The following is a 24,691-nucleotide window of genomic DNA, read 5'->3' as shown; positions in this document are numbered from 1 at the left end:
CTCTTAACCACCATGCTGCCTGTCATATTGGTCACTAAAGAGTAATAGAGGAATACAAGCAGTAGTATAGCTTTTTTGCCACATGCTCAGAAAGGGTCAAGACATTGGGAGGATGGCTGCCCAGTTTGGAAAATCTATTCTCAGTTATTTCTCTCATCTGCTTGTAAACAAAGGAAACTGTTCTCCATCACCACAGCATGGCAACGATGAGACATAAGAAAGGACACTACCAAAACATCTGATTACATCTATATCCCCATGAAGAGAAAATAGGCATTCCTAGGGCTAAAATTAAGCAATGGGACAATTTATAGCTCATCTTCGAGGAACAATCTCAAGAACACCTTGAGAGATATTGAATACTCTGAATAAATGTTTAATAGTGTTCCTGTGGATTCTGAATTTTCCCTAACAGGTCATAAAGGTCCTTGGACAAAAACGTGACCCTCTAGGTGCAGATCTGCCTGGAACACAGAATACAGGATCACTCTAGTCTGGACCACCCAGGAAAGGAAGAGGAATCCAGTCCAGAAGTCATGTGCTCTAACTCAGCTTGGCTAGGGCCTTTCACCGGTTCCATGCTATGAAGGATTCAAAAATTTACACCAGACTTAGACGGTATGTGATTTGTTACACAGCAGACCTTGTTATCACTACGTAGGTGCAAAAGGAAAAGCAGGCTTGATGAGTCCACTTAAAACAGAAACCCCAGGAACCTGGGTGGCTCAGTTGGTTGAGTGTCTGACTTCAGCTCAGGTCATAATCTTGCAATTCATGGGGTTGAACGCTGCATCGGGCTTGCTGCTGTCAGTGTAGAGCCTGCTTCAGATCGTCTGTACCACCCTCTCTCTACAATACATTGTTCTCTCAAACATACATTTTAAAAAGCATTAAAGGGGTGCCTGGGTGGCTCACCTGGTTGAGCGTCCGACTTCAGCTCAGGTCATGATCTTGCGGCTCGTGAGTTTGAGCCCCGCGTTGGGCTCTGTGCTGACAGCTCAGAGCCTGGAGCCTGCTTCGGATTCTGTCTCCCTCTCTCTCTGCCCCTTCCCCACTCACGCTCTGTCTCTCTGTCTCTCTCTCTCAAAAATAAATAAACATTAAAAAAAATTTTAAACATTAAAATAATAAACAAGTAAATAAACAAACAAACAGAAACACATATTTCAGTGACAAAAAATAGTTCACTGGAGTTTATTTTGAACTGAAAATCATAAAAACAAATATGTTTTGTTTATACTTATCTTTATGTTAGGTTCTTATTAAACAAACAACCCATCCAGTATTAATGGGGGAAGATGTCACAACATGACATCCTACATCTTATATTCAATTTTGTTGGTGCAGTCAAAAAGGTTCAATTTTTCAAAAAAAAAAAAAATCAGAGCCCTCCCTAATACTTCCAGGTATCTTCATTATCTTTTAAAATACTTATCATGTCACCATTTTTGTCAACTTTCCACTTATGGAAGTTATGATGTTATGGAAGTTATGATGACTTTTATTTTCTCTAAGTAGACTTGTAGCTGAGAAGACCAAGTTAATAAGAACAGACAATAGAGATCTCCTGTTGTGACACTTTCCTGTGGTATCCTTTTTATTGTCATCATGAAGACCTGTGATAGAGAAGCTCCAGGAAAGTCACAATCTAAGTATCTGGATCACTTAAGCCTACCTCCAATAGCTCTCTAGCAACTTCCATTTCCATTAAGATAACCAAGAGCATATACTCAAAAGTACCCAAATACTGAGACACCTGGGTGGCTCAGTCAATTGAGTGTCAGACTCTTGATTTCGGCTCAGGTCATGATCCCAGTGTCATGGGATTGAACCCCGGGTCAGACTCTATAATGAGTGTGCCTACTTGAGATTTTCCTTCTCTCTTTTTCTGTCCCTCTCCCCCACTCGTGCTCTCTCTCTAAAATTAAAAATAATAATAAAATTTAAAAGCACCCAAATATAGAACTATTAAAAGTTATATATAATATTCATCTTAAAATCTTTTTCTAGTTAACCTGGAAAGAATTTGAAGGAAATTCTCACATACCAAAAATGATGACAAATCCTGAATAGAAATTGGTAAACAAAGAATAAGGCTGAAAGATGCAGCAATCTGCTAATCTCTGTACAGGGGACACAGAAAAGCAAGTCTAGGATCTGTACAAGGCATTAAGTCAGATCAAGACCATGACATAATAAACACCAAAATACTTGGAACACAACACCCACAATAAGAAGACAGTCTGAAGGCCACTTCAATGTTTAGTCTTGAATGGAGGGGGGAAATTCCACCACAAGGATTTCAAATCACATTCTGGCCCTCACGGCATTAAGGCCAGCATCACACTACCTGTGCAGCTACTGTGACCCGTAGTGTTTCTCTCCACAGGCACAGTGCAACAACCTTAAACCTAGACCCCAAAGATTTTCTAAACACAAATTTCCCAGTAATATGTTTCACAGTTCAAAATCAGGTGATGCATACAATGATATAAGCCACTGTGAATAACACCAACAAAAGCGACAGACCCCAAAAACAAACCCACAAAGAAATGGAATCTAGAATTATCAAATATGAACACAAAATATACCTGTCTGGTACATTTGAAGAAATTAAAGAAGATATTGAATTCATGATGAAAAACTACTGAAAAATTATTACAATTTGATAAACAACCAAATAAATCTTCTAAAACTGGAAATTGTATAAGATAATATAATACATTTTTTAAAATAGAGTTAGAATGCAAGAAATAATTAAAAATGAAGATTAGGCATCTTTGAAGAGAGAATAGGAAACTGGAAGATAAATTTGAAGAAATATCTCAGCATGAATCATAGAGACATAAAGAGGGAAAGAAGATATTAATAAGTAATATAGAAATATAGAAGATATTAACAAGTAATTAGAAATACTAGAGTCTACCATACATCTAATTGATGTTTCTGAAAGAGGAAATACAATGGGGAGGAAGAAATATTTGAAGAGATAATGGTTGAGAATTTTTCCAAATTATTGACAGATATAAATCTTCAGTTCAAGAAATTCCAAGTAAGAAAATAAATACTGAAGTACTAGAGAACAATAGCATACTAGTTAGTAGAGGTATGATTAGAATTAAGGCAGTCTAAGCTTCCTGTAATATTTAGGAATAAAGTAAATATATTATTTAACTTTAGACTTTGTTAAATTAAATATATTTACATTGTTTTAGGGAAATTATATAAGATAGAACATTCCACCTCCAACTGGTAGAGGGGAAAATTATGAGAGAAAAGGAAGAAATTCTAGTCAATCCAAAAGTAAGCAATAAAGAAGAAAAAAATAGCAAGCAAAAGCAGAACAAATAGAAAGCACAAAAATAAGATGTTAAAAATAAATAAAATACACCAATAAATGTAATAAATGTAAATGGATCAAAATCATTTAAGAGACACAGATTGTCAGACTGGATCTTTTTTAGAAAATTACATAGTATGTTTACTATACTGGAATTAAAATTTTTAAAAAATAATATATACAGTATTCTGGAGACTCACTTAAGACAGAAAGACTAAAAAAAGTTGAAAATTAAAAGATATACATACAAAATGCTAGCCAAAAGAGAGTTGGCATTAATAATAGGAAAAATAGTCTTTAAAGCAATAAATATTAGCAGAGATAAATGGAGTCACTACACTGCAATCAAATGATCGATATCGTTATTTCTTTCAGGAGAACAAAAAAATCCTAAACTTGTATGTGTTAAGATAACTTCAAAATGTTTTTGAATAGAAGCACTCCAAGTGAAGTTGACAAATCTACTAACATAGAGGAACGTTTTTAACATTTCTTTCTAAATAACTGATAGACAAAGCACTAAAAAATACGTCTGAAAAAATGGAGAATATTTGAACAATACAATTAACCATCCTGATGTGTTTCCTAAAACTACAAAATTCTTTTAAAGCAAACATACAACATTTATATAAATTGACCATATCTTATGCCATAAACCAAGTTCCAACACATGTCTAAAAATCATTAATACACAAAACCTGTTCTATAGCCCAATACAAATAAGTTAGAAATCAATACCAAAAAGATGTTTTAGACCTACATGTATAAAGTTTTAAAAAATCTTGTTAAATAGCCTTAATTTAGAGAAATAAAACATGAGTAAGAATAAGAAATACTGTGAACTAAACCATCATTAATATATATCATATATCATTTTTTATTATAAACTTTTTAAATGTTTATTTATTTTTGAGAAAGCATGAGTGGGGGAGGGGTAGAGACAGAGGGAGACACAGAATCTGAAGAAGGTTGCAGGCTCTGAGCTGTCAGCACAGAGTTCTATGCAGGATTCAAATTCATAAACCATGAGATCACGACCTGAGCCAAAGTTTTATACTTAAATGACTGAGCTACCCCGGTGCCCCTTTATATCAAATTTCAAAACTTATGTGTTATACCTATATACCATTTAAAGAAAAATTTATGGGCTTAAATGCTTATTTTAGGGAAAAAATGTCTTTTATTTTAAGTTTATTTTATTGGGGGGGCAGGGGAAGGGGCAGAGAAAGAGGTAGAGAGAATCCCAAGCAGGCTCTGGGCTGTTAGCACAGAGCCCCACTTGGGGTTCAATCTCATGAACCACGAGATCATGACCTGAGCTGAAATCAAGGGTAGGATGCTTAACTGACTAAGTCACCCGGGTTCTACTAGGGAAAAAAAAGTCTTAAAAAGGCTGAAAGTTAATGAATTAAGTATACAACTTAAGTAATTCTATAAAGAACAACAAAATAAAACTTTTTTTTTAGTGTAGAAGGGTAAGACCTTCTACAACAATAAAGGTAAGACCAGACATTAATGAATCAGAAAACAAAGATACACACAAAGAGAATTAAGGAAACCAAAAGCTGTTTTTTCACAAAGGCTTAAGATGTGGACATTTGTCTTGCAAGATTGTTCAAAAAGAGGAGTTGTATAAATAAGAAATAATCAGTGCTTAGGCAAACCCAAGCACAGGCATCAAGATTCAGTGGCACTTGGTTAAAGTATTTTAAGATATGAAGGCTTGAACACAGGGAATTAGAAGCTTAAATGCTGCTAGAGATTCTGAAAGAGACTTTCCAGGCTGAACTTATGAATATGATTCCAATAAAAATTTAGAAATACCCCAAGGGGAAGCCACTCTTTCTAAACCCACCACTGGGCTTACAAGTTCAGAACGCACTCCCACAGCTGTCATCAGAGGATCAGGAAGCTGATGTCACCACCACCGCCACACGGCCTCCTGTAACCCAGCAGCTTGGGCATAGACACTGGAACACTCTGCACCAAGGCACTCAAACAGCCAAAAGTGGGAAGGAAAATTGTCTGTTTCACTCACACCTTCCAAATTTCACACCACTGTGTCTAATTAGTGAAAACTAACTTGTTTCTCTAAATAGAAGGAGAAGGGTTGAGAGAGCCAATCTACACACAAATCCCTCAACTGGTGCATTCTTTAGCGTTTATTTCCATCGGGCTATGGATCGCTTCTCACAAACGCTGACAATGCCTAAAATTAAAAGAGAGAACTTCCCCAACTTCATAAGACTCAAGATAGAATAATTTGTTTAAACTTCATCTGTCCATCTGTCAAAAAAAACTAGCGGCACAAGAATGATTTTCATTATCATCAGCTGGAACAATACTGAAAGTGCAAATGAAGAATAAATATGAAGAATTATTAACATTTTTCAGGCAAGGGACATTTTTTTTTAGAAAGGTGATATGGGGCGCCTGGGTGGCTCAGTCGGTTGAGCGTCCGACTTCAGCTCAGGTCACGATCTCACGGTTCGTGGGCTGATGGCTCAGAGCCCGGAGCCTGCTTCCGATTCTGTGTCTCCCTCTCTCTCTGCCCCTCCCCCATTCATGTTCTGTCTCTCTCTGTCTCAAAAATAAATAAACGATAAAAATTTTTTTTTAATTAAAAAAAAAAGGTGATAGAATTTTTATGAAACTCTTTTTAAGTCTGCTGTGTGTGACGATTTATCCATCTGAAGAGGTCAATAAAGTTGCTTGGGAGTTCATATAAATCCAAGAAAAGCAAAACAAACCTCTTCCCCAAAACTTCATTTGGTTCGAAGTCCTAGCCACAGAATGATACTTCAACATGAAAGGGAACGCAGATTGCACATCATAATCAGCATGAGCTGCTCTGTCTCCTATCACACACCAGGCACATGGCACTGAAATACAACACAGCATGACACGAATATTTGCAGCTGCCCTTTGTATTAGTTTTCTGTTGAAACCACAAATTTAGTGATGGGATAAAACATACCCTTATCATCTTGTAGTTTCTGTGGATCAAGAATCCAGGCACAGCTTAGCTGGATTCTCTGCTCAGGATCTTACCTGGTCGTTGGCAGAATCCTTTTTTTCAAATTTTTTAAAAATTTTTATTTATTTTTGAGAGAGAGTGCAAGCAGGGGTGGCGCAGAGAGAGAGGGAGACACAGAATCTCAAGGAGGCTCCAGGCTCCAAGCTGCCATCACAGAGCCTGACGTGGGGCTCGAACTCACGAACCATGAGATCATGACCTGACCCAAAGTCAGATGCTTAACCAACTGAGCCACCCAGGCACCCCTGGTAGATTCCATTTCACTGCAGCTGTAGAACTCGTGTTAGCTTGCTTCTTCAAGGCCAGCAGGGGAGAGAGTCTCTGACTTCCTCAGTCTCTGGCCTCCAGAATTTGTTTTAAAAAGTTTGGCTGATTAGGTTCAACCCACAGAATAATGTCCCTTTTGATTACCTTAGAGATGACTGATTAGGAACCTTAAGTACATCTGCAAAATCCTTCACTTTTGCCAGATTGTATTGGTGAGAAGCTAAATAAATGTCCTTGACACACATAAGAGGAGGGAATTACACAAGGGTGCAGAGAATTCCACCCACCACACCCTTAGGTGAAAAAGTAGCAAGAAAGCCTCCACACACTATCCATGCTGGGTTTATGGCCAACATTGTATTGCAATGTTGAAATAAGTGGGAATATTGGGGAATATTGCTTATTGTTGGGGAATATTGCTTATTGTTGTTCTAACTTATGGCCTTTTTTAGTTATTCTTTTAAAACACATTTTCCGGGGCGCCTGGGTGGCGCAGTCGGTTAAGCGTCCGACTTCAGCCAGGTCACGATCTCGCGGTCCGTGAGTTCGAGCCCCGCGTCAGGCTCTGGGCTGATGGCTCGGAGCCTGGAGCCTGTTTCCGATTCTGTGTCTCCCTCTCTCTCTGCCCCTCCCCCGTTCATGCTCTGTCTCTCTCTGTCCCAAAAATAAATAAAAAACATTGAAAAAAAAAAAAAAAAAAAACACATTTTCCTCCCAGGGCACCTGGGTGGCTCAGTTGGTTAAGCATCCGACTTCGGCTCAGGTCATGATCTCGCAGTCAGTGTGTTCGAGCCCCGCGTTGGGCTCTGTGCTGACAGCTCAGAGCCTGGAGCTTGCTTTGGACTCCGTGTCTCCCTCTCTCTCTCTCTGCCCCTTCCCCACTCAGGCTCTATCTCTCTGTCTCTCAAAAATGAATAAGCATTCCAAAAAATTAAAAGAAAAAAAAAACATTTTCCTCCTGGCTACAGCATACTAACCACTGTGCTAAGTATGGGTGTACAAAAACCAATTAACAACAATTCTTGTCCATGAGAACACATAACCAAAACCACTTTATCCTGTCAGCTGCACAAGTTGTTTTTTGTCACCCCATAAGTCAGTTGCTTTGATGCATTACTTGATGTTTTTCTGAAAAAATAAAACAAAAACAAAAACAAAATAACTTCCTCTAGCGTGACTAGAGGTGGCCACTAAACCTATTATATCATGACTATGAACGTCGATCCCGAGGCCAATGCCCCAAACAAGATGATCAAGAAACCATTCTTAACCTTATTCTTTTTTTTATTTTTTAATGTTTTTTAAAGAGAGAGAGAGGGTACATGAGTGGGGGAGGGGCAGAGAGAGAGGAAGACAGAGGATCCAAAGTGGGCTCTGCACTGACAGCAGCAAGCCTGGTGCAGGGTTCGAATTCATGAACCACCAGATCATGACCTGAGCTGAAGTCGGGCTCTTAATCAACTGAGTCACCCAAGCACCCCTGATTCTTTTTTTATGAACATTTTTTAATTTAAATTTTAGTTAACATACAGTGTACAATATGGGTTTCAGGAGTACAATTCAGGGATTCATCACTTACATACCAGACCCAGTACTCATAACAAGTGCCCACCTTAACACCCATCACCCATCCACCCCATCTCCACCCACCTCCCTCCATCAACACTCAGTTTGTTCTCTATAATTAAGAGTTTCTTGTGGTTTGTTTCCCTCTCTTCTTTTCCATCCCTTCCCATATGTTCATATGTTTTGTTTCTCCAATTCCACATATAAGTGAAATCACATGATATTTGTCCTTCTCTGACTGACTTATTTCACTTAGCATAATACATCCTAGCTCCATCCACATCATTGCCAATGATAAGATTTCACTCTTTTTTGATGTCTGAGTAATATTCCATTGTATGTATGTATATCACATCTTCTTTATCCATTCATCAGTCAATGGACATTTACGCTCTTTCCATAATTTGGCTTTTGTTGATAATGCTACTATAAACATTGGGGTATATGTACTCCTTCCAATCTGTATTTTTGCATCCTTTGGGTAAATACCTAATAGTGGAATTGCTGGATCATAGGGTAGCTCTATTCTTAGTTTTTTGAGGAACCTCTGTATTGTTCTCCAGGGTGGCTGCACCAGTATACATTCCCATCAGCAGTGCAAGAGGGTTCCCCTTTCTCTGTAACCTTGCCAACATATGTTGTTTCTTGTGTTGTAAATTTTAGCCATTCTGACAGGTGTGAGGTGGTAACTCATTATGGTTATGATTTGTATTTCCCTGACAATGAGTGATGTCAAGCATCCTTTCATGTGTCTGTTGGCCATCTGGATGTCTTCTTTGGAAAAGGGTCTATTCGTGTCTTCTGCCCATTTCTTAACTGGGTTGGTTTTTTTTTTGGGGGGGGGTGTTGAGTTTGATAGGTTCTTTATAGATTTTTGGATACCTACCCTTTATCAGATATGTCATTTCCAAATACATTCTCACATTCCATAGGCTACCTTTTAGTTTTGCCGATTGTTTCCTTCATTGTACAGAAGACTTTTTATCTTGATGAATTCCCAGTAGTTCATGTGTGTGCTTGTTTCCCTTGCCTTCCTCAATGTTTCTAGTAAGAAGTTGTTCCAGCCAAGATCAAAGAGGTTGTTGTCTGTGTTCTACTCTAGGATTTTGATAGTTTCCTGTCTTATGTTTAGGTCTTTCACCTATTTTGAATTTATTTTTGTGTACAGTGTAATAAAGTGGTCCAGCTTCGTTCTGCGTGTTGTCATCCAGTTTTCCCAACACCATTTGTTGAAGAGACGGTCTTTTTTCCATTGGGTATTCTTTCCTGACTTGTGGAAGATGAGTTGACTGTATAGTTGTGGGTCCATTTCTGGGTTTTCTTTTCTGTTTTTGTGTCAGTACCATACTGTCTTGATGACTGTAGCTTTGTAATATAGTTTGGAGTCAAAGTTGTGTTGCTTCCGGTTTTGGTTTTCTTTTTCAGGATTGCTTTGGCAATGCAGGATCTTGTGTGGTTCTGTACAAATTTTAGGATTGTTTGTTCCATCTCTGCAAAGAATTCTGGTAGTATTTTGATAGGGATTGCATTAAACGCGTGGATTGCTTTGGGTAGTGTAGACATTTTAACAACGTTTGTTTTTCCAATCCATGAGCATGGAATGTCTTTCCAGTTCTTAGTATCCTCTTCAATATCTTTCATAGTTTTCAGAGTACAGATATTTTACCTCTTTAGTTAGGTTTATTCCTTGGTATCTTAACCTGATTCTTATATGATCTGTAAGAACAATGATCTCTTTCAACCCAACGATGCAAACAAAGATTCACAGCCTTTCTCTTCTAAAATTCATCAAGGATAAGAGAAAACTGCTTCAACAGAAAACTGCTTGTGAGCACATCAGGAAAAATTGTGAGTTTTATTACCCAGTGTTAAACCAAAGCTACTGTGCAAGGCTGATAAACCACCACTCTGGATTGGTAACCCATATCGAGGCATCCACTGAACACTTAAGGCATTTCCGAAGTTAACCATCTGGGGTTCAGAAGCTCAGCTGGATGGCCATTTGCCCAGTAATTCTCAATCAACGTAAATGAATTTGAATCTCAAGTCACCACACATATCTCATGAAGCAGTATGTGTGATCTCTGCATCCAAAACCAGCTCAGTGGTCCCAGAGTCTGGCTTTCCCATGAGACAACATGGGGAGGTTATGGGGCACAGAATGTGATCGAAATGTTTTCCAAAAATAACCTCAATCATTTGGTGCTGCTCAACTTTGCATGCATTATGAGTAAATAAAGTAAATTGCTTGATAATAATTATTGCTTCAAAAGAAAGTAATGTGTTTATATTTTACCTAAGTGTTCCATTACCATAGGGAGGTGGCAAAGGATCAGAGCTATCAGCTGCCAGGTGGATGAACGGTTCAAAGCTGTGTCACATTTTATGCCCAGCCTTCTGACTTTATATATAACAAATAACCTGTAAATAAGAAATTCTAAAATATGTTATACCTAAAATAATACAAGAAAATCATATATAGAGATATATGATGAGAGGAGAAGAAAGCTAGAGGAGAAGAAAGTTAGAAAACAGAGAAAGTTTAAATATTTAAATACCTAAATTTGTTGTTCTTTGGATAAAAAATGTTCCTTCATTTTCTCAGGCCAACACCAACAGTCATGGACCCTAGGAATATATTCTGAACACTTATGTTAACTGATAAGTTGTAGCACCCATAGGGAAAACATAAATTAAAAAAGAAAGAAAGAAAAGAACTCTTACTCATCTACTTGGTATTATGCCCCCAGACTATCGATGATAAACTCATTCAAAGACATCTACCATTATAAGTTTTCTTCATTCCCTGCATTTGAAGACCACTTCCATTTTGGATGGCATTAACATAACTCCATTCACCAATGAGCAGAGTGTTCAGTTAGCTCAGCATCACATTCCCATTCCATTCAACAACACAATCACACTTCAATATCACGCACAGTTGCCTGTAACAACAGTTGTACTCTTACCTCCAGGTTCAATTTGGGGAGGAAATAGAAAACTTGGAGACCAAGTTCCTCTGTAGATCTCAACTTCCTCTCCTCTACTCCTTTCCCCACTTCCTCTCCACCATAAACCCTCCTGCTCCTCCCCAGTAGTGCTCAATCAAACATACGCATGCACAGGCACATGCACACATACACACACACACACACACACACACACACACACACATGCCTTTCCAGTTTCCAGTAGGACTCAGTGACTGGCTCAGTGTGCTTGCCATGAGCACCTGTAAGTTCCAGTGACTAGAGATTTAGCTGAGTCAGTGACAACATGAGATTTTGTGAGGCTACAGATACAATATTAATTATTTACCAAAAAAATGAGTTGCACCTGCATTCAAATGTAACCATATCAAATAAAATTTATAACATGCAGATGATTTCAACTCCTTTATCACATGTTTGTTTCTTAAAACAATTATGCTACAGGAGGCTCCCTCAGGTAATAAATCCTTATGTTTAACTTAAGTTCCATTTTCCATCCTAATCAGGCTCCTCAGTAATAAAACCAAAACTCATCTGACATGTTTGTAGAGCACTTTATCCAAAGAGTCCCAAAGGCTTTACAGATTTCATTCTATCAGAAGGAAGGGAGTAAATTATTCACTTTACAGAGAGCTGTGAATAACGTTTCCTAGCTACTTCCGTCAACTATCTCTAACAGTAAAAAACTACATCAGGTTCCTCCAGCCAACAACCAACATGGTACAGGCCAACATCAACTGTAAGCTTTCAGGGACCCAGAGAGGCTAAACCTACTCCCCCACACCATGCTTCCATCTGCCTTTTCTGTCTCCATTCACAAACCATCTTTCTCCTCTTCACTCTGATTTTTATTTACCAGGTCAAAATGAGCAAACAGAAAAATAAGAATCGATGCACTAAATGGTCCCCTGTTACTCTGAAATGTTAATGTCATTTCCAAGAACAAGGGAACATTTCCGTTCCATCTTAAAAGCCTCCTCTTGTCATTCAACCCCAAATTAATACCTGCATACTACCATAGGGCACAAATGGAAGCAAAATTAAAAGAAAGACCAGGATTGGTCAAAATAAATTAGTATCTGAAGGCAGATAATATCTACATTTATAAATTGTAGCAGCCATTAGAAAATCACCAATGAGATGCAAAGAAGACAAAAAGAACCATAGGAGATCTTTAGCAAGGACCCAGAGAGGTAGCCTATAAACACTTTTGTGTAGTGAGCAGGACTCCTTCTCACAGAAGCAACCAGAACTATCCCATTTTTGCTCAAGATAAGTAAAAGTGGAGGAAGTGCATAATTTGACTGTCTTATTTGCTGGAAGATTCAACAATAATCTCTAGATTCATACAATCAACCAACATTAGTAGCGTCATGCTACGCATGATAAGGGTCCGAACATGTACAGTCCCTGTCTAGAAGGGGATCCATTGTACCTAACTTTACGCTTCGTACCATTTTCTTAGACTAGTAGAGGGCAGTAGCCTGAAAGAGTTAAACATGAATTTTTTTAATTTATTACTAGGAATACATACACACCAAATATTCTTTTTAATGTTAGCATTACTTACACCGTAGTAATAAATATATGCAGAGCTGCAAATAAACATCCTTACAGATTAAGAATCAATGCACTAAACGTTTCAGCTTCACTGTAGTATCTAATCAATCCAAGAACCTCTTATTGCTGTGTATATTCCAAATCAATAAAAAAATACACCTTAAAAATACCTATAAAATAGAATGCTACAGAACAGATACTATGGGACTACAAGAAGCAATTATGCTGCACAATTATACAGCATAATACCAACAACAAGTAGTTATCTTAACTGCCCATGAAAAATGATGGGATGTTTGATGCTAACTTGTTTTCCATTACATCTTTCTCAAAATCCAATATCAAGAAGTGTATTTATAGTCCATTATTCACATATTCTGTCACTGTCGCCAAAATTGAGATTTCCAGTGCTGGATAAAACTAACGAAATGATTCAAAAATTGTACTCAAAGCATGAGTTTCTCTTGGTCCCAAGTAGGACCCTGCTTGAGGCTGCAGAAAGAAATATACCCATCTCAAAGAAGTGGTCTACACTCCTAGGCTCACATCATTGTACCCTTTCCTGGGACCCTATGACCTTCTTTCGCCCTGCTTTATTTTAGCACAGAGGGCAGGAAAGCATTCTTTCACTACCACTATATATACTATTGACCCTGTGCTTTCTGTAGTTTCCAGAATTTCTATAGGTAGAGATTCCCAGTGTAGCCTGACCTCCCCTTAACATTGGGCACAGCACCCGTCCCTGAACAACAGCCTATATGGTCAAAGACAGGAACAGAAAAAGAGAAAAAAAGAAAGGAAAGAAAAATAGAGACAGCTAAGACCAGATATCTATTCAATGAGCAGGTATTAGGTGTCATGAGCATTAAAGGCAATAGAGTATCTGACTGAGAAAATATCCTGGCTACTCTAAAAAGGAGAACATTCCAGAACTGAACAGCAACTAGCTGCTCTAAAAACCAAGAAAAAATCAGGCCAGGGGAATCTAAGGAATGGCAGCCTTATTAGGCATAATGAGGTAGCAAAGTGATATCCACTCAGTGGAGGGCTCTGAACTCAAGACTGCTGAAAACAGCTAAGAATAATCTAAGAAGGAAATAGCCATTCCAGAATTGCCATAGTAAAGGTGAGAGAGATTTTTTAAGGCTTTTTTGATACGCATTCTCCCTTTTTTTTTTTTGTTTGGGTTTTGTTTTATGTGTTTCATTTTTGCTCTATAAAATATTACACTATATTTGAAACTAAATTAGATGTTTTATGTTTTACCATGATTAAATAACAATTTCATGTGAACACAGCCATAGTATTTCACCGGTTTTTGTTTAAGTTTTGTTTTCACACCACGCCTAAAGCATGACTCCTATAGTACTGCCTAGAAAAGCAACTCCAGGGAGCAGGGTAAGGAGAGTCTGCAGGTGAAACTTACAAGTCTTTTGGGGTTCAGAGCCCCAAATTGTACACCTGAAGGAGTTTTATGGAGGTGGTGGCAATTACTCAGAACTTGCCCCCAGATCTTCAATGATTCAATAATTTGCGTGCACGTGTTCTATTCTGCCCCATCCTTACCCCAGCAGAGCCTAACCGTGACGTAGGCGTCGCCCTCAGACATGCACCCAGCTCTGCTAAGCACTGATTTGACAGGACGAGCCCTGGGGGTAATGCTGTAGTTACCACAGATGTCTGTATGTGCTCCCCCTACACAGAACAGCTATGGGCTCACTCCGCTCGGGGACACACATGGTCACACCTGACTTCAAGGGGGTGGAGACAGTGATCCTCCTGGGGCCCAAAGCAGAGGGAACAGTCTTTGCAAGCAGCCCCAAGGGTCACCTCCAAGACAGAGAGACTCTGACCTGGTCCTGAAATCTGTGCGAAGCTAAGCGCCCCTTCCTAGGTGAGATGTGGGTATCCAGGAATGGCCACCAAGAATGTAATCCTGATGCTGGCCTGGGTGCGGCAGGAGTTAGATCCGGGCTTTTCAACGGTCACCTGGAGTCCATTAAAGATCAGCAATCACCCAGCCCCCAGTGAGGTCCCCTGACTGAATCGTAGGTTGTAGTTTCTGGGGGAACAACTGACCCAATGGCCTCCTAAGATACTTTCCCATTCAACCTCCCCCACGTCCTCCATTCTAACACTGCCTGTTATTTGGATTTAAAAATGACCTTCTGGCTAAAATTTGCTTATAGATCTAACCCCTAGGGCTGAGTCCCTTAGACAAATATGACATCACTGCCTCCTGAATATTTATAGTTGTACCACAGCTGAGGCTCCCCAATGCCTGTGACTTCTCACGCATGGTAGTGATTCACACGGCAAACATCTTTAAGGAAATCATCCAAATGAGACATCTTCCTCATTAGGATCTATCATTTACCGAGAAAAAAAAGAAGCATGTAAAGCATCATTATTTTTTTTTTCTCCTGAAGGTGGCTAGAATTTCAATCTTCTAGTAAACATGGACCCATTAGGTTGCTTCATAGATGAATGTTTTGTCTTCATCATTCTTGCTACAGCAAATTCTCCTCTTCGTTTCTCTTTTCCTGAGGATCCCTCGAGAAAGTAGTTTGGGGAACCCCATCCTTATTAGATGCACATCAGGCAGATCCTCTTTGCTCAGTTTCAGCTTTTCTTTCAGGATATCAAGGACAGGATATTATTTGTAAGCGGCCAAGGTAATTACCATCCAACAGGGTCCAATTGTTTTCAATTAAAAGCTTTACTGCCGTCTTTAGTTTTCAATACCACTGTGGCCATCTGCTTTCACTGAAGATCTACCAGCCAGAAGCCCAGGCCACATCTTACTGCCATTAACTCCCAAGAACCATTTTCCTCCAAAATGAAAAAACTCAGTAGTCCAGGGAAAATATGGGACTAGCCCAATGCATCTTTGGTGACCTCAGGAAAGCTGTAGTATAGAATTCTGAACGGTCACTTCTCAGAAACACCAGCACTTCCTATTTCTGCCTGAAGTGCCAGGTACTCGTCCTCATTCTCAGCCTCCCTTCAACTGGGGATGCTCAGCTTTAACTTCCCCACTTCTTATTCCCCATCTAGCTCAAGTGTGTACAGCTCCAGGATAAGAAGTCTTCAAACTGCAATTTCATCAGAGGTATTGTGTTGGTAGAGACGCTTTCCATTTTTGATATTCGTCATCAGTCCAACTCTGCATGGCTCACTATACCCTAAAATTCTGGGTGGAAGTAAATTGGAAATAGCCACCAGCTTACCTAAATGGACACTATGATAGAAGGTATTTTAGCTGTTTTCATAACTTAGAGCCTGGGATCCATTTCTAGAGTCGTAAAGTTATTAGAAATTAATGGAGGTGTTTTATGGACCTATGAAGAGTGACAGCCCAAGGTCTCGTTTCCATCCGAAACCTAGCCCACTCCTGGTAGTTTACACTGCAAAATGGCTCCATAAAAACCATTCGCACAGTTTAATTGCCCTCGCCTCCTCTACAACAGAAGTTCTTCTGCAGCAACAGGCGGTCCTGGCCACAGCCCTGGCCAATAAGATGGACATGCAAGTCCCAGCAAGGAATCTCTTCCCAAAGAAGGCAAAGTTTGACAAAGAGACATCACTGGACCCTTCTGATCCCTTTCCTCTTGTCTTTCCTCTGCATGTTTCTTGGACTCGGAGTCTGAAGGAGTAGCCACCGTCTTGTCACCATGGATCACTAAGCATGAGGACAAAGGCATAAATGCTAAAGATGATCAAGTAGAAATTCAGAAGGAAACTGAGTCTTGAATGGCACAGGGCCAGCCTTAGACTGCTGGAGCTCAGATTTCTGAAATGTGAGGCATAGAAGTCACAAGCTGTTTCAGACCCACCAATAAGATTTGCTATTATTTTTTGCTATTATTTGGGGGAAAAAGCATTCCTAACTAATAGAGTCATCATACCAAGAAAACAGTCACAAAGTGAACAGAGGAAACCAGAATTACCTTCCCTCCTGGGTCCAGACCAAGAAAGTGTTTCCATTTTGAAGCAGCAAATCTAATCTCTTCATTCTCAAAATTACAAGGTGGGGGGGGGGGGGGAGTCTTGAAGTAATTAGTGATGAAAGAACGTTGAATGCCAAATTGGAAATCCATGGGTAATAGTTATCACTATCTTCCAAATATTTCTGGCTTTGCGCCTTCTGGGAATATGATAAGATTATGCTTCTGTGCCCATTTGGACATGAGGCAAAACCATATGATTTTCTTTGGCCAACGAAATGAGAACCCAAACGAAGGGTCATTCCCCAGCTGAAGCTTCAAGACCATTGTGTCAGGTACCCTTTCTCTAATTGAGGTGACAAGAAGCACAGCTCAAAATGGAGCATCTTGTGAAACTGGGTCCCCAAAGGTCTACCATGAGCAGTGGCTCCTGCTGACCCACACTGGGCGCACAGCCTGAGTGAGGAATGAGTTGTTTGTTACGGCAACATACCATATCCCAGGGATGGACTGCCATCCATGGTAATAGACAAGCTCTAGATAATGTAAGAATATCAAGTTAGAGAAAAAGACCTATGAAAAGACTTGAATTCTTGCTAAAGAATTTTTAAGCAGACACACCAAGGAATGTCTTGAGAAATGAGGGACAAGAGCAGTAGTTCCCAAATTCTGCTGCATGGTACATTCTCTCAGGAAACGTGTAATAATCCTGACGCCCAGGTCAACACCTTTGTACAAATTAAATCAGAATGGCTGAGGGTGGGCACCAAGCATCAGAATGTTATAAAGATGTCCAAGTAATTCCAATGAGCAAGAAAGTTGGGGAACTTTCAATCAAAATCTGTTTTCTTAATTTAAAAAAATAGCACTGTTTGATGATCGTCAAGTCTTTATTTCAGGGAAGTTAAAGAGTAATGGCTGTCACTGAGAAGGAAGCTATCAAGCTAAAGATCTTTCTGGAAAGGCAAATCACAGTCGATCCATTTGGTCCAGATAGAAAGGGAGAGGACCCCTCCCCACATATTCCTGCAATGCCAGCTTAGTACATCTTTAAAGGGACCCCACTGTGCGGCTCCCATTACCTAATTTCATCTCAAAGAGTCAACTTTTCAACAAAATACAACAGCATCTTTCTCGAGGATTCACATTATTGCCTGTGAGCATTGGGATCACTTTTATAAGTGAGCTTCCCACACTTGCACACCCCATTGATCTCCCCGGGCGCTTTATCATCTGGGTTATCATCTGAGAGTCCTGGTAGTTTCCCCACAGTGTCGGGTCTCAGTCTGGGCCTTAGAAAGGGGCAGAGCAGGCTACACCCCACAGTCAACCGTTGGTCTTGAATACAAAAAGCTGCCCCGATCTGCAATTTGCCTCTGCCCTCATGCAGAAATGACACGGGAAATCTCACCGTATTGAATTGTCTTTATAGAAAAAAAAAAAAAACAAGTAAGAAAGTAGATATTTTTAAATTCTTCATGCACAATTTGCCCCCCAAATACCCCCCAAGCTATTTTTATAAGGCTCATGACAAACCTGAGTAGGGCCAGCTTAACCTGGAAAGGTCAGGGCAACTCGAGAAAAACAAGCCCCTGGAACCCCTCCGGTGCCTGTTTCTGATGAGTCTAAATACACACCCCTAAGCATGCCAGTCCTCTGTCCCCCTCCATCTGCCTTCCCACCCCCATGCCCAGCACGCTCTCCTATGAGGCCTTTGGAGATATTCAGGACGCTGTGCACGTAGCATAGCAATCAGATGCTCTCTCCTCAGATGGCTTGGCTAATGGCCACTTCCTGTGGTTGTCAAATGAAAAAAGAAAAACTAGCATATCCCCAGTGACTTATCGTATCACTTCCCGTATCTGACTATCTGGCAGCCGGTATAATTTAACATCGCTCGTAAATTAAGAGCCTCTTGCAAGGGTGCCACAGCTGAGCCCTCCACCCTGTTTTGCTGATTATAAAGAAACCTTGCCAGGACTTCCATTATGAATAGTCATTTCCTAAAATGTAACTCCAACAACACTGACATCTAATCATATATTAAATGAATGAATAGAGGTTATATATCCACCCTGTATACCTCTGAGCTCATTCTGAAGATTAAAATGACTTCCTCTGATGTTTTCCCAGCGCACGCTGTGCCCATGATGTCAGCTCTCACCATGACCCCCTGCGAGGCCTCCAGCCTCTGGGACATCTCCCCACACTGTTTCTTATCTCTTGGCTTTGCCTGGTTCCTCCTTCCTCACTGCCTAGCCTGTGAGAAGTCAAAGTGAGCTCAAATACTTGCATGTCGCCCAGCTCCTCTGGTGCCCCGTGGTTCTGAGGCTGGGCAGCTCCACGAACAGCTCTTTTGCCTCCCCCCAGGGCAGGTGCACTGGTGGAGTGGGCTACAAAGCTTTGTGCTGTGTGTTCATCATCACGTTGGTCTTAGCAAAGATTCCCTTCGTAGCACTGCTGATACTTGGGGGCAAAGACTCTCTTGATGCCCTAATTGGTTGTATGTTTGCTTCCGTCTCATATTGTTTGTTTGTTTGTTTCATTTCTTCAGTGTAGAATCGTGAACAGGCGCCAGATTTGAAGCCAAATGGCCCAGTTTTCATGCCAATTTTGCTCCATGCATTGTGACCCCAGCAGCCCTTGTGGGAAGTGATACAACCTCTCTGACTGTCATTTTCCCCATCTGTAAAATGGGAACAGTACCAAAAGCTATATTCACAGGACAATTGTGAGGATCAGTGACATAACATACATGAAAATACCTTACAAAATGAAAACATACTAGCTATCGTGAGTACTAGAAATAGCGAGGACGGACTAACCAACCCGGTTCTAACCATGGCTTTGCTGCTCTTAAATAAGCCCCGTGTTCTTAAAGAAGATACTTAATACCTGAGCATCTTTGCCCAACTCATGGCACATTGTCATCTCATCAGATGAGGTGATACAAAATACACACAATGATATTGGCAAAAAGTAAGAGCTCAGTAAATGACAAATGCTTTTATTGTTATTATTGTTGTTGTTATCATTATTATTTGAGTAGGACAAGCAGCTAAAAGACTTGTCCAAGAAAAAATAAATGAGGAGCAACTTTTTGCATTTTAGGAGTCTCAAAAAGAAAAGATCAGAGAAGCAGGCTTTTCACGTTTGTAGAATGACTTTGACGCAGAAGTAAAGACTGATGATAGCTCTGGAATATTGTCTAATGGATTTGGGAACTCTGAAAAAAAAATTTGAGAACAGCTGACACACTACAGCTTAAATATAATCAGTCGCTGAAATTGCTCTGCAATTTGTTTCAGTGTTTTTCTGTGGATTGCTTTTTTTAACCATACATGTGTCCTAAATATATAATTATATGGCAGAGTATAATAGCTCATTTAGAGTTATTGAGGTCTATTATATAATCCAATAGGACCGTGGGGCGGGGTTTGGAGAGGAGCAGTGGTGATTAACTTGAATGAGTATCAAACATGAGCTCCGCTAGATGTTAATAGATGGTCTTAGTACCGATTTTCTTCTTGCCTTTGCCAGTCTCCCCAAGACAGATCGCTTTTGTGTCCCAAACTGTATTGTTTTAAATTGATGTTATATATTCCTTTGAAAGATCAAAGAAGCCTCTATGTAAAATTTCTTAAGTGCAGAATATAAACGTGTGCTTCTATGAGTGTGGGTCCATGCGTGTGCATGGCCGTCTGGAGTGTATGTGCTCCAAAGTGCTCAGATGTGTGTCCTGAACAGAGCACTCAGTTTTTCAAGGAAAAAATAAACAACCCAAATTCCCCTCTCCCCAGACACCTTCCTTTTTCACCAATCCATGAAAGGTGCACATGCTAGGCCAGATAGAAAAACATCCTTTTTCTACCACCCTGACTTGGGTTTTAAATAGAATTGTCTAGAGCCATGATCTTCTAGTAGAGTTAATCACCTTGTCAATATATCCCTGTTGATTAACTGATGGATTCAATGCAGGCTTTTTGTCAATTTCCATTTCTGTTGGATAGTTTCTATCCCTTCAAGACAAATTAGTCAGGGCATTAGAGACCATCTACTCAAAATCCACTGCTTAATTTGTTTTTAATCCCAAGAAAAATCAAGACTAATAAAGGCTCCCGCTTGCCTTACACAACTGACTCCTAAGGTCCCACGTCAGAAATGCCCCAGACCATCACCCCCTGAGTGTGTGATGCTCTCAGGGTTCAGTCATTGGCAAGGAGTCCAGTCGGCTTATCTAAGCCAATGCAAACTGGCCTGGTCAGTCTTTAATTTCTTGTACTTAAAGTTTGTGAAAAATCACATTTCATCCAAATACATTCATCTACCTAAGGGACAGCCCCACTTGCTTCAACAGGAAACTGTCACCCGCAGAGGCCAGTAGGGCACAAATATGACTGCTTACTCATGATCCAAAATGTGGCCTCAGCCCTCCAGAATGTCTGTATTTGCTGCCACTGAGAGAACATTCTCATCAGACCAGGTTCTCACCTCCCATAGGTTCAAATCTCTCCAGGACATCTTAATAAGTTGTCTGTCTTCTCTCTGAAATTTACAGGAAACCTCTGTGACTCCCAGATATCTGTGACCAACCAAGGGCTAGAGCAACCACCACAGGGTTTCATGTTGGATTTTGTACTTTCAACCAAAAACCAAGTTCTGGGATCAAATTTTTAAGATCTCTTATTCTCCAGGGTACAATCCAGGGCCAGTCCTGGATTGGCCAGGCCAATACTCCTGACCACTTAGCACCTACAGCCTCCCTGAACACTGGGCAAACGCTGAATGGCCCACTTCCTCGGGGCTCTCAGCTTTTTTCTTGTCACTGGAAAGGAGCCATTCCGTTACCAAGAGGGAACGTGGGTCTAAGCTGGTGAAGGTGGCCAAGAACAATGAGAGACAGAGGCCATTGTGTGGGGGCCATATGTATGGGCGAGAATGTTTGTTTCTACTACAGATGAGACATTAGTGAAGTAGGAGAGACAGGGGCTATCTCAAATCAATGGTAGGGGTCTCGGGATACAAAGGGATTGAGATGACTTACGTGATGATAGCCCAGCAAAGGGAGAGAGCTCAAAGGAGTGAGGGCAGATGGAAGGAAAATGTCCTGGTGAGAGAGACTATTGAGCCTTCAAAGGCTTTTCATGATGCCCTCAAAATATCCTTATGTTGATCCAAATCCAACTGGCACTCAGCTGTCACCCTACCCCATGGTGGCATTCTGACAAAACCCCCATCCTCTCCTCCAACCATTCCTTGCTTTAGTCTTGCACTCAGTGTCCCTCACTTCTCTCCAAAATAAACCCTCTGCTCCAGCCAGAACTGGCTGCTTCTTTCTGACAGATGAACCCAGCTCACACTCCCATGAGTCTGCAGGGTTTGGCATGACAGCTGCTGCAGCCTTTTGTGATTCGTCTTCGAGACCCATCCAGACCGGCTTTTCACCCAAGAGGGATGAACCATAAGAGGTGGGTGACCAAACAGTACTGAGTGCTGCCACCCCAACACTTACACCCCCCCCAAATAAGCCTCCTTGCCTTTGTTCTTGCTGTTTTAACTGCCAGGAACACCCTCCCTTCTTTTCTCCACCAAACAAAATCTTACCACCTTCCAAGTTCCAGCTAAGATCCCACCTCCTCCATGAAGCCTTCCCTGCTCAGCCCAACCAGATGGGATTGCTCATTCCCATGAATCCCCGCAGGCCCTACTGATCAGGAAAAGGGAACCGTCAGCTTAGCCAGTAATGCCAGAGCCCCTACTGCGAGTTGGGTGTTCTTCTAAGTGCCTTGCAGTAGAACGAATTTAATCCTCATTGTCAGTACTGTTAGTCCCCTCCGTTCACAGTTGAGGAAACTGAGGCACAAACAGGACAGTTATCACGCCCAAGATCACTACTAATAAGTAGCCAAGCTGGGATCAGACCCCAGCACACTGGCCCTCGAGTGGGCGTTCTGTATCCCCACCTGGCACCGCCTTCCGGGATTGCTCTCTTGTTTCTTTTTCAGTGGACACCCAGCCAGCACAGCTTTACATCGGCTCTTGGTTGCTCTATGTGCCCACAACATCACTCCCACAGACTGCCAGTCCCATGAGGGCAGCGACCATGACTCAGACTTCACAGAATGGACAATCAGTGCTCTCCTGCCTTGGGAGAACCCTGCTTAAGCTGTCTCTGTTTTGCTTTAACTCCACGGCACGACCGATATTTCTGTTTATGGTTTCCTCAAACACGTCACTCTTGAGGCCAGGGGTAAGCAGTGAAATGGCTCAGGGTCATGGAATCTGTGTCTCTGTAGCAAGGAGACAGTGCGTGCCACTAGTGGGCTGTGGGTTTCAACCCTTTTCCCATATATTCTCTTCCTGGCTGACAGGCTTTCCACCCCGAGCAGACCAAAGTATTTCTGGGTTGGGAGACAGTTCTGTTCTGAAAGGAAAGCCAGTCTGCACAAGAATAGAGACCCAGCCACAACCACACTGCAGCCCGCCAACCCATTTGCAGCCCAGGGCTGAAGCTGGGGGTAAGCAGTGAAAATCCTGTGTCCCTACATCTCTCGGGGCTGAGGATGCACACAGTTGTGTTATTGGTGCCGGGGCCTGGTCCCTGAGCAGAAATGAGCAGAATCGTGGTTGTCCACACAAGATGGAAGGGGAATCACAGTCAGTACATGGGGTTGTGAACACAAGAGACCAGCTGGGTAGGACACACACAGTGAGTCCACAGGGAAGAGACACAGTCCCTCTGTTAGCACGTCGCGGGGGGGGGGGGGGGGGGGCAGTTTCCTGCAACTGATTTCAACAATTTTACCAATTACCTCCACTTACCAAATTTAATGTGATCCCATCAGAAAGATAGCAAGAAATAGGGATTGTGAATCAAAGATCATCCCCACCTCGGGCCTGACTTCTCCTTTGACCTCTACTTGACATTTGCTTCATGATTTAATTTACCTTTTCCTATTCACCCTTCTCTCTCTTGTTTACCTGGGTCCCAATTGGATTGAGCAGCTGAATTTTCATTACTCAAGTCAGAGGTCTAAGGAGAGTATATGAGCTTTGAATTCCTGCCAGCAGGGCCATATCTGTTCCAGCTCATTCGCCATAAAATCATGAATCAGCCTGACCCACACTGGCTTGCTCCAGTTACAACAGGCATTAGCAATGGGGGGAAGATTCAGAGATATGGAAAGGAGCTAATTTTACTGCTAAGCTTCACTCACCTTCAAGGACAAAAACAGATCTGCACCCGGCTTCTCTTGGCCTGAGCCCCGTTACAATCAAAGCCGATCCTGGGCTTCAGATTCAGCTTCTTCTCTGAGGAGTCTTCCCATGCCCTTGTTGCAACCCAGAGAGGAAGTGCCAGTGAAGCCACAGGGAGGGCTTAAATGACACTTAATCTCTAATGACTCCTCCCAAAGCCCCTCATTCGGCCCTGCCCCTAAATGAGAACACAGTTTCAAAGTAAGCCCCCACTGAAGCACCCACCGACCCATCTTCCCAGTGCCTCCCTGTCACCAGGGTATGACCCTGAGACACGTCTGCTCACTCCCCTTTCAGCAAAGCCCCACAAGACACAAGAACCAGAGATGGGAGGGAAATAGCTCCCTCTCTGCAGCCCTGCAATCTCAGCATTGCAGAGTCAAAAACACTAAATGCTTCTGTGACCCAATAATACTGTGGCCAATGCGTCTGTGACCCAATAGTAATACTAGGTGGCTCTACAGAAAGGACAGCCTCGGTGGGAGAAAAAACTGTGGTCCCAACCCTCTTTCAACTACCTTTCCCTGAGCGTCCTTGGGCAGAGCAGGGCAGTCAGCCCAGCAGGCAAAATCAGAAGCCCGCTGCCTTCCAACCACGCCCATTGTGTTCAGATGCCCTCCAGGGCAACAGGGAGGATGAGCGGAAATGCTAACCTGGATGCCGTCAGGAAGAGATCCCTGGTGTCGTCTTATGTGTGAAACTGGGCAATACAAATGGACTTGCAAGT

General features: G+C 41.4%; 1 long non-coding RNA gene across 3 annotated transcripts; it reads right to left on the bottom strand.

Annotated features, from left to right (window-relative positions):
- Positions 1-19,717: 19,717 nt before the first annotated feature.
- On the bottom strand, positions 19,718-24,319 carry LOC132667828 (uncharacterized). Of its 3 annotated transcripts, XR_013555430.2 has the most exons (4): positions 24,190-24,319; positions 23,925-24,038; positions 21,113-21,252; positions 19,718-19,933 (listed from the first exon to the last, which is right to left on the bottom strand). It is a non-coding gene; the product is annotated as an uncharacterized LOC132667828 (long non-coding RNA). The 3 variants fall into 3 exon arrangements; XR_009605389.3 differs by having other exon boundaries at positions 23,925-24,319; XR_009605390.3 differs by having other exon boundaries at positions 21,199-21,252; positions 23,925-24,319.
- Between the last annotated feature and the right edge of the window lie 372 nt (positions 24,320-24,691).

The sequence above is a fragment of the Panthera onca genome, chromosome B2 (assembly GCF_046562875.1).
Source record: "Panthera onca isolate mPanOnc1 chromosome B2, mPanOnc1 haplotype 2, whole genome shotgun sequence".
NCBI lineage: Eukaryota > Metazoa > Chordata > Mammalia > Carnivora > Felidae > Panthera > Panthera onca.
Note: the sequence above shows the minus strand (reverse complement) of the source record. Positions and strands in the feature narration are given on the sequence as shown.